The sequence below is a fragment of the Struthio camelus genome, chromosome W (assembly GCF_040807025.1).
Source record: "Struthio camelus isolate bStrCam1 chromosome W, bStrCam1.hap1, whole genome shotgun sequence".
NCBI classification, from domain to species: Eukaryota; Metazoa; Chordata; class Aves; order Struthioniformes; family Struthionidae; genus Struthio; species Struthio camelus.
The window spans coordinates 12,883,412-12,894,776 of record NC_090981.1 but is presented as its reverse complement, the minus strand read 5'-3'; positions in this window follow the sequence as shown (position 1 = coordinate 12,894,776).

Sequence of the window (11,365 nt, the reverse complement as noted above, 5' to 3'; positions counted from 1 at the left end):
TTCAGAGAAACGGCAAAGTTTTGCTTTCTGGCTGTTTTGGCACACCCTGTTTTCAACAGATCAAATAAAATCCTGTTTTGTAATTCTGATGCATAGAAAGTTTCAGCTAAGTATTGATATCAACAAGTAGAGAACTGGGGAGCTTTCAAAACATTCAGAGAGTAACCGGAGATATAGCTGGTGCAGTTTCTGTTTTGTTTAAGGTTACCTGAAGAATACAATATTAATTAGTTATCTTGCATCTTTCAACAATGTTAGTGTATCTGACCCTGAAAGACTCTGTGATTAGTGCTTCATTAAGCGCTAATGTTAGCCTCCTAATGTTTTCAAACACAGCAGTATCCAAACATACTTAAAGAACTTTCAGACATTTGTACAATTTCAAAAGATATTTCAAAACTGCAGTTTAACAGCCAGAGAGATTTTGGATCTCTTTTGGTCTGGTTTTCTTGCTGTGACCACTCCTATTCAGCAAAGGGAGATATTTATGCTACTCCACAGGAAGAGTGGAGACAGGGTGTCTTACCAGCATGTAATTCTTGAAACCCCTCAAACCTTCAAGCCTTTTTTTTGCCCTTACTATTTCTTTGTTGTGTGTGCAACAGTTATAAAATCAAAACCTGAATCAGTGGAAGAACAGGACAATAATTTCCCAGAAGTTTGACCATCCAGCCAGGCATGGGGAGGGCTCACCATCACCCTTAGCTCCTTCCTCATTCTATGGGATTATATAGGACCTGTAAAGTCCCCACATTTGCAACATCTTTAAAAATTTTCAAAGGAATGATATGCTAGATATGCTAAAACTGAATTTTATTTGTGCAATTTGATTGAGAGGCAGCAAACAGACGCAGCAGTTTGTGCAGCAGTTCGCGCAGAAGGGGGCCAGAAGGCAAAGAAGGCACCTCTCCATTTGCCACAGTGGTGTGTCCTTCCCCGGGCATGGTCATGACATACTGCAGAGCATGTTCCCCAGTGGCTGTTGGAGGTGCTGCATCAGCTGTGTCTGAGGCTTCAACCCAGACAGACCCTCTGACAGCAGATGCAGCTCTACAGGTGTCAGGCTGCAGGGAGTGCCTGGGGCCTCTCTGTGAGGCCTGGGCTGACAGTCAGCTCTCCTGTGTGAGGTGTGCTGTGGTTGACCAGTTGTATCGCCAGGTAAAGGAGTTGCGGGAGGAAGTCAGTAGGCTGCGTAGCATCTGAGAAGATGAGCAGGAGATTGACAGGGTATTCTCGGAGACTGTGCAGCTCCAGGAGTCCCCTGCCCCCACTGCAGCGGAGTTGTCGGAGGGCTCAGTACCGTGTGTAAAGGTGCATCATAACACTGTTGAAGAGGGCTGGAAGCTGGTGACCTCTCGTAGAAGGAGAAAGGCTCTTGCTCCTCCTCAAGAGTTACCCTCGAAGAACAAGTTTAGCGCCCTCCAAGCTGAGGAGGAGCTCAGCATGGCTCCAAGGGAGGCAACTGGCCTGGCAGACCCTGTGCCGTGCAGGAACCCCCGGAAGAAGCGGCGAGGGATTGTTGTGGGTGAGTCCCTGCTGCAGGGGACAGAGGCACCTATCTGCCGACCTGACCTCTTGTCCAGAGAGGTTTGCTGCCTGCCAGGGGCTCGAATGCCTGTATACCAATGCACGCAGCATGGGGAATAAGCAGGAAGAGTTAGAGATCTGTGTGCGGTCGCAGGGCCATGATCTCATTGCAGTTACAGAGACATGGTGGGATAGTTCACATGACTGGAATGCTGTCATGGATGGCTATGTGCTTTTTAGGAAAGAGAGGCCAGGAAGGCGAGGTGGTGGAGTTGCCCTTTATGTGAGGGAGCAACTAGAATGTATGGAGCTCTGCCTCGGGGTGGATGAAGAGCAAGTTGAGAGCCTATGGGTAAGGATTAAAGGGCAGGCTAACATGGGTGACACTGTTGTGGGGGTCTACTACAGGCCACCTGACCAGGAGGAAGTCACCGATGAGGCCTTCTACAGACAGCTGGAAGTAGCCTCACAATCACAGGCCCTGGTTCTCATGGGAGACTTCAACCACCCTGACATCTGTTGGGAAGACAGCACAGCTAGGCACAAACAGTCCAGGAGGTTCCTGCAAAGCATTGAGGATAATTTCTTGACTCAGGTGGTAGAGACGCCGACGAGGAGAGGTGCAATGCTAGACCTTGTACTAAAAAACAAAGAAGGTCTAGTTGGAGATGTGAAGGTTGGGGGCAGCCTTGGCTGCAGTGACCATGAGATGGTGGAGTTGAGGATCCTGCGAGGAGGGAGCAGGGCAATGAGTAGGATTGCAACGCTGGACTTGAGGAGAGCTGACTTTGGCCTCTTCAGGGACCTACTTAGGGGAATCTTATGGGGTAGGGCCCTAGAAGGAAGAGGGGTCCAAGAGAGCTGGTTAATATTAAAGCGTCACTTCCTCCAGGCTCAAGAGCAGTGCATCCTTCTGAGGAAGAAGTCCAGCAAAGCGGGCAGGAGAACTGCATGGATGAGCAAGGAACTCCTGGCAAAACTCCAGCAGAAGAAGGAAGTCTACAGAATGTGGAAAAGGGGACAGGCCACTTGGGAGGAATACAGGGACGTTGTCAGAGTGTGCAGGGATGCGACAAGGAAGGCTAAGGCCCAGTTGGAATTAAATCTGGCAAGGGATGCACAAGGGACAACAAGAAGGCCTTCTTCAAATACATCAATAGCAAAAGGAAGACTAGGGAAAACGTGGGCCCGCTGCTGAATGGGGTGGGTGCCCTGGTGACGAAGGATACAGAGAAGGCAGAGTTATTGAATGCTGCCTTTGTTTCAGTCTTCACTGCTAAGGCCAGTCCTGAGGAATTCCAGACCTTGGAGACAAGAGAGGAAGGCTGGAGAAAGGAAGACTCTCCCTTGGTGGAGGAGGATCAGGTTAGAGATCTTTTGTCCAAACTTGACATCCATAAATCCATGGGCCCCGATGGGATGCACCCACGAGTGCTGAGGGAGCTGGCGGATGTTATTGCTAGGCCACTCTCCATCATCTTTGAAAGGTCCTGGAGATCAGGAGAGGTGCCTGAGGACTGGAAGAAAGCCAATGTCACGCCAGTCTTCAAAAAGGGCAAGAAGGAGGAGCCAGGAAACTACAGGCCTGTCAGCCTCACCTCCATCCCTGGAAAGGTGATGGAACAGCTCATCCTGGAGGTCATCACTAAGCATCTGGAGGACAAGAAGGTGATCAGGAGTAGTCAGCATGGATTCACCAAAGGGAAATCATGCTTGACCAATCTGATAGCCTTCTATGATGGAATGACTGGCTGGGTAGAGGAGGGCAGAGCAGTGGATGTTGTCTCCCTGGACTTCAGCAAGGCTTTTGACACTGTCTCCCATCACATCCTCCTAGGTAAGCTCAGGAAGTGTGGGCTAGATGAGTGGACAGTGAGGTGGATTGAGAACTGGCTGGATGGCCGAGCTCAGAGGGTTGTGGTGAATGGCGCAGAGTCAAGTTGGAGGCCTGTGGCTAGTGGTGTCCCCCAGGGGTCAGTCCTGGGTCCAGTCTTGTTCAATATATTCATCGATGACCTGGAGGAAGGGACAGAATGCACCCTCAGCAAGTTTGCTGATGATACTAAACTGGGGGGAGTGGCTGACACACCAGAAGACTGTGCTGCCCTTCAGAGGGACCTGGACAGGCTGGAGAGATGGGCGGAGAGGAACCTCATGAAGTTCAACAAAGGCAAGTGCAAGGTCCTGCACCTAGGCAGGAATAACCCCATGCACCAGTACAGGCTGGGGGATGGCCTGCTGGAAAGCAGCTCTGCAGAGAAGGACCTGGGAGTCCTGGTGGACAACAAGTTAAACATGAGCCAGCAGTGTGCTCCTGTGGCCAAGAAGGCCAATGGTATCCTGGGGCTGCATTAGGCAGTGTTGCCAGCAGGTGGAGGGAGGTGATCCTGCCCCTCTACTCAGCCCTGGTGAGGCCTCACCTGGAGTCCTGTGCCCAGTTCTGGGCTCCCCAGTACAAGAGAGACATGGCACTACTGGAGAGAGTCCAGCGGAGGGCTACCAAGATGATTAGAGGGCTGGAGCATCTCTCCTATGAAGAAAGACTGCAAGAGCTGGGCCTGTTCAGCCTGGAGAAGAGAAGATTGAGAGGGGATCTCATCAACGTGTACAAGTATCTGAAGGGGGATTGTCAAGAGGATGAGGCCAGCCTCTTCTCCGTGGTGCCCAGCAACAGGACAAGAGGCAATGGGCAGAAACTGAACCACAGGAAGTTCCATCTGAACCTGAGAAAAAACTTCTTCACTGTGAGGGTGACAGAGCACTGGAACAGGTTGCCCAGAGAGGTAGTGGAGTCTCCTTCCCTGGAAATATTCAAAACCCGTCTGGATGTGATCCTGGGCAATCTGCTCTAGAGGACCCTGCTTGAGCAGGGAGGTTGGACTAGATGATCTCCAGAGGTCCCATCCAACCTAAACGATTCTGTGATTCTGTGATTCTGTGAATAAGAGACGTCATGGAAAGACTGCCAAGGCTTGTCCATGCATCGGACTACTACTCTCTGCTGATCTTCCATGTGGGCACTAATGACACGAATGGCAAATTGGAAACCATCAAACAGGACTTCAGAGCTCTGGGAATGGTGGTGAAGGGTCTGGGAGCCCAGGTCGTTTTCTCCTCAATCTTGCCTGTGAGGGGGAAGGACGGGAGGAGGAGTAGATGAGTTTTCCAAGTTAACAACTGGCTGCGCCGCTGGTGTTGGCAGCAGGGCTTTGGTTTCTACGACCATGGGACCCTGTTTGAAGATCAACAGCTGATGGGGAGAGATGGGATCCACCTTACCAAGCGGGGCACGTGTGTCTTTGCCAACAGATTGGCCAGCCTGGTAAGGAGGGCTTTAAACTAGGCAAGATGGGGGAAGGGGAGTGGTACAGAGACAGGGGAGTCAGTAAAACACCGCTCAAGTCAGGATGCCTCCAGCGGGTACATACAGCCAGGGGAGACAGCATGGGACATGGCTATGGAGGATCCTCTTGCACCTCTCCTGGGAAGCTTGCATGCTTGACTGGCTCTCTGAAATGCCTGTACACCAATGCGCGCAGCATGGGGAATAAACAGGAAGAGTTAGAGATCTGTGTGCGGTCGCAGGGCCATGATCTCATTGCGGTTACAGAGACATGGTGGGATAGTTCACATGACTGGGATGCTGCCATGGATGGCTATGTGCTTTTTAGGAAAGAGAGGCCAGGAAGGTGAGGTGGTGGAGTTGCCCTTTATGTGAGGGACCAACTGGAATGTGTGGAGCTCTGCCTAGGGGTGGATGAAGAGCAAGTTGAGAGCCTATGGGTAAGGATTAAAGGGCAGGCTAACATGGGTGACACTGTTGTGGGGGTTTACTACAGGCCCCCTGATCAGGAAGAAGTCGTCGATGAGGCCTTCTACAGACAGCTGGAAGTAGCCTCATGATCACAGGCCCTGGTTCTCATGGGAGACTTCAACCACCCTGACACCTGGTGAGAAGAGAGCACAGCTAGGCACAAACAGTCAAAGAGGTTCCTGCAAAGCATTGAGGATAACTTCTTGACACAGGTGGTGGAGACGCCAACAAGGAGAGGTGTGCTGCTGGACCTTGTACTAACAAACAAAGAAGGTCTGGTTGGAGATGTGAAGGTCAGGGGCAGCCTTGGCTGCAGTGACTATGAGATGGTGGAGTTGAGGATCCTGTGAGGAGGGAGCAGGGCAATAAGTAGGATCGCAACCCTGGACTTCAGGAGAGCTAACTTTGGCCTCTTCAGGGACCTGCTTGGAGGAATCTCATGGGGTAGGGCCCTAGAAGGAAGAGGGGTCCAAGAGAGCTGGTTAATATTAAAGCGTCACTTCCTCCAGGCTCAAGAGCAGTGCATCCCTCTGAGTAAGAAGTCCAGCAAAGGGGGCAGGAGACCTGCATGGATGAGCAAGGAACTCCTGGCAAAACTCCAGCAGAAGAAGGAAGTCTACAGAATGTGGAAAAGGGGACAGGCCACTTGGGAGGAATACAGGGACGTTGTCAGAGTGTGCAGGGATGCGACAAGGAAGGCTAAGGCCCAGTTGGAATTAAATCTGGCAAGGGATGTCAAGGACAACAAGAAGGGCTTCTTCAAATACATCAATAGCAAAAGGAAGACTAGGGAAAACGTGGGCCCGCTGCTGAATGGGGTGGGTGCCCTGGTAACAAAGGATATAGAGAAGGCAGAGTTATTGAATGCCTTCTTTGCTTCAGTCTTCACTGCTAAGGCCAGTCCTGAGGAATTCCAGACCCTGGGGACAAGAGAGGAAGGCTGGAGAAAGGAAGACTCTCCCTTGGTCGAGGAGGATCAGGTTAGAGATCTTTTGTCCAAACTTGACATCCATAAATCCATGGGCCCTGATGGGATACATCCACGAGTGCTGAGGGAGCTGGCGGATGTTCTTGCTAGGCCACTCTCCATCATCTTTGAAAGGTCATGGAGATTAGGAGAGGTGCCTGAGGACTGGAAGAAAGTCACCCCAGTCTTCAAAAAGGGCAAGAAGGAGGAGCCAGGAAACTACAGGCCTGTCAGCCTCACCTCCATCCCTGGAAAGGTGATGGAACAGCTCCTCCTGGAGGTCCTCACTAAGCATGTGGAGGACAAGAAGGTGATCAGGAGTAGTCAGCATGGATTCACCAAAGGGAACTCATGCTTAACCAACCTGATAGCCTTCTATGATGGAATGACTGGCTGGGTGGAGGAGGGCAGAGCAGTGGATGTTGTCTCCCTGGACTTCAGCAAGGCTTTTGACACTGTCTCCCATCACATCCTCCTAGGTAAGCTCAGGAAGTGAGGGCTGGATGAGTGGACGGTGAGGTGGATTGAGAACTGGCTGGATGGCCGAGCTCAGAGGGTTGTGGTCAGTGGTGCAGAGTCAAGTTGGAGGCCTGTGGCTAGTGGTGTCCCCCAGGGGTCAGTCCTGGGTCCAGTCTTGTTCAACGTATTCCTCAGTGACCTGGATGAAGGGACAGAGTGCACCCTCAGCAAGTTTGCTGATGATACTAAAGTGGGGGGAGTGGCTGAGACACCAGAAGACTGTGCTGCCATTCAGAGGGACCTGGACAGCCTGGAGAGTGGGGTGGAGAGGAAGTTCCACAAAGGCAAGTGCAGGGTCCTGCACCTGGGGAGGAATAACCCCATGCAGCAGGACAGGCTGGGGACTGACCTGCTGGAAAGCAGCTCTGCAGAGAAGGACCTGGGAGTCCTGGTGGACCACAAGTTGACCATGAGCCAGCAATGTGCCCTTGTGGCCAAGAAGGCCAATGGGATCCTGGGGCTGCATTAGGCAGAGTGTTGCCAGCAGGTGGAGGGAGGTGATCCTGCCCCTCTCCTCAGCCCTGGTGAGGCCTCACCTGGAGTCCTGTGTCCAATTCTGGGCTCCCCAGTACAAGAGAGACATGGCACTCCTGGAGAGAGTCCAGTGAAGGGCTATGAAGATGATTAAGGGACTGGAGCATCTCTCCTATGAGGAAAGGCTGAGGGAGCTGGGCCTGTTCAGCCTGGAGAAGAGAAGGCTGAGGGGGAATCTGATCAATGTGTACAAGTATCTGAAGGGGGAGTGTCAAGAGGATGGGGCCAGGTGACACCACTTCTTGGTGGTGCCCAGTGACAGGATGAGAGGCAACGGGCACAAACTGAAACACAGGAAGTTCCGTCTGAACATGAGGAAAAACTTCTTTCCTGTGAGGGTGACTGAGCCCTGGAACAGGTTGCCCAGAGAGGTAGTGGCGTCTCCTTCCCTGGAGATATTCAAAACCCGTCTGGATGCGATCCTGGGAAATATGCTCTAGAGGACCCTGCTTGAGCAGGGAGGTTGGACTAGATGATCTCCAGAGTTCCCTTCCAACCTCAACCATTCTGTGATTTTTTGAATAATTTCAGGATCACAAAGCTGTGAGGAGTGGTGTAATAGAGCTTGACTTGCTACTGTGAAGCCAACAGCAGCAAGCCAACCTTTGGCAAAATTCTTATTCTTTTGAAATCGCTGGCAAAAGTCCTTTTTTTTGCAGCTGCTTAGCTCAGATGAGTTTCTGTTGGAGGGAATTTCATCTTGCCTGCCTTTGCTTGGTGTTTTTTTTCCCTTTGAATTTGCTTAATGTTCCAGATAAGTTGGTTTCTGTCACAGTTGGCCAAAGTGCTGTTAATCCACGCTAAGGAACAGCTGCTTTATGGAACTGGTATAATGAACAGCTGCTTTATGGAACTGGTATAAAATGTAACATCAAACATGAGCAGGAGGGGTGTGAAAAATGAAAGAGCAGGTGTAAAAAGTGTCAGGTGCCAGAGGATATTCAGGGAGGCCTTAGTGCTGTGGGAGCTCTCATAAATGTTTTAATAGACAAGGGGGTAAAGAAGGGTATGGCTCTATGTTGGGAAATGAGATTATGTGGTTAGACATAGGAAAGCGTCAGTTGATATTGTTTTGATATTGTATTGATATTTACTGTGCCTCGAAAGTCTCCTAATTAATACAGCATCACTTCAAAAACACTCTGCTGCCAGAGCAAGTCAGCAGCTAATAATTGCCCACTTTATTAGAGAAGTGATCTGTGTCTACCTGCATGGCAGTGACCTCTACTTTACCTTTCACTTGAGTTCGGTGAAAGTAATACCATCTTTCACAGGCTACAATTTTATATAGCAGGGAATGACAGAGAAGTGGTTTTAGAGACGTACCAATGAGCAAGAGGACATAATGCAAACATGACAGCATGATTATTTTGTTCCAAAAAGTGAATCTAATTGTAAAAAGGTTTTATGGCAGGCAAGTCTATCCAGCATTGTTCCAGCTCTGCTTTCTCTGAAAACAGTTCAAAATCCAAGTTCAATAGCAACAGAGCTTTTCAAAATCCCAGTATACATGTTCTCCGTCCATCAGCACAGATAACATGCAAATTTTACATAACCACTGAATAGATGTAATGGGAGAGGGAGTACATAGCACTCCCTCCATCTGCATATCTTAACTTAAAGGAAACATCAGGATATCTCTGATGTCTACATAAATAGATTCATGGGAGCCTGAAAGGGGGGGTGTAGGAGGAAGGAGAGAAAAGCAAGTTATTGCATAAAGTGCAGTTACTGAGAAGAATTATTCTTTATTCTCTGAGAAGAATAAAGTTAGCACAATTGGCTCCAGAGCCTAATTGAAGTTAATGTATTAATTTATTACTGAATGCATCCCTATCAGTTGGTAACTAATTATTAGGTAATTACATGATTGATCAACTCTTCACAGCTGTAAACAACACTTGATAGGGTTGACTGTAACTTTTTATTCATCACCACTGATCAGTGGGAAAGGCTTAAAGACTCTTGTCAGCCCTATCAGTGCAAAGAAGTCACCCTATTTTTTTTGTCCCCTGTAGACCTGAATCAGGTAGGGGTTTCTGCTTTACTAGTGCTGGGCAAAAGAGTGCAGAAATACACCCTGCATGAATTGGAAGTGATGCTGGAGATGCATGGGAATTCAATTCAGGATGTAATGCTGTGTTTCCTGCTTTTATTGTCAAATAGATGCTCTTCAGCTCATCCACCTGGGCCCTGCTGTGCTTCGGAGCTGCAATGCAAAGTGCAATGTATTTCAGGTTATGAAATTAACAGCTGGAAAATTTGGAATATATATAAAAGGCCTCTCCTCACCTACTGTTTAGACTATCCACACAATTCACTGCTGTGGCTTGTCATAGCTGGGTATTGCTGCTGGAGAGTAGAAAGAGTGGGTAATTTTATGAATGATAGAAACATAAGTAACAAAGGTTATGGTAAAGTTAAAGCAACTTCATGCTTTATGCTGTAAACAGCTTTGCAGAGGTAAGTGTGTATTTTGTTGTTGTTGTTGTTTTTTCCTCTTTCTCTCTCCCCTCATCTTTTACTTTGCAAAGATCCTGATAAATTATTTTATTCCTGTCTATTTCTAATTGGCCAAGTTTTTGGTTGCTTCCCCTCCACTTATCTTATTCAAGCCACTCCTGCCAACAGCCCTCTGAACTGATCTGAGCTGATATTGCTAATCCAGGCATCTCAAATCTCTTGAACCCAAGACTTGGGACTTGGTGCAGCAGGCCGCATGCATGGTGTGGATGCTGGATAAGTACAGCCAATGCTCACTGATGTGCAGAGTTGTGTGATGAATGGGCATGATTGTATGACTATGGCTCCCAGTGCCGATCCTTTTGGGAGGCATACATGGGCTATCAAGCTGCCTTGAGGCTGCTATTTTGTCTCATTGCAAAATACAGAGTTGGTCAGTGAAAAGCCACATCTGACCTGTGGGATCACAGTGGCAGAGAGCCTGTGATGAATTAGAAGATGCATATTTCAGGGTCAGATGTGGGCATCACCATTACATGATCTGTTCTCCATTTCTGCTTTTGTTGAATTTTTTATTCCTCTTTGAATATATTCCTTGCAGGGCAGGGAGATAGTTAAGAGGAGGTCAGGTTACCCAAAACAGCTTTTAATGTAGTTGAAAGACTTTTCATTCTTGGAAGCTGGCTTCAACTCTTCAGATTACTAGGTATTATAAATTGCTCTTTGAAATGCAGGTTAGAGGCAATGAAAAGGCTGACTTGATTCAAGGACCTAATGTGACACTTGCAAGCTGTAGGATGTTGGATTACAATTTTTCAAAAAAAAGGAAGAAATGAGAAGGTTGTGAAAGTATAGGTCATCTTAATCCCCACTTATCTCATTATTGTAATCAAATAAAGTCTTGATAGGTGCCTGAGAGTTTTCACAATACCTATCTGGAGGAGTGGTCTGAGTACTTCAAGACTATAAATTAGGAAATCTGTGTCATATTTTTTCTGCCTTATTGTTTGACCTTGGTAAGTGACTTCATATTGCTGTGTTTGTTTCCTTTCTCCCATTTGCCTGTCAGGGCTAGTGAAGATGTTAATTCTGTAAAGCAGGGATTTCTCAACAGATGTTTTTACAATATAGCACCACAGAGCTTTATTTGCACTTCTAGGTCCTTCTGGAATGATGATGCTAATATTAGGATACACTGGTACACTGCAGATCAACTTTCCAAAAGAGTTTAACTTTTAGTAGTTTCCACCTGAAATATCCAAACAAGCAAGCTGAATATCGAGCACATTTGGTGTTCTTCCACCAAGAACATCAGTGAGGTGCTTGTGCTATCTTCTGAGGTTGAAAAATTTTGAACCGGGCTTGTTTGAATTGTGACTCTAGAAATAGATGTTTTTGTTATCTCTAAGTGCCAAATTCCTTTCTGAATTCTGCAAAATTCTTAGACTCAGAAGTATGTTGTCATTGCAAATTTTATAGCTTAATTATATAGAACTTCCACTTTATGAGGAAGTACATTGCTTTTGGCTGTGTTGCTCTTG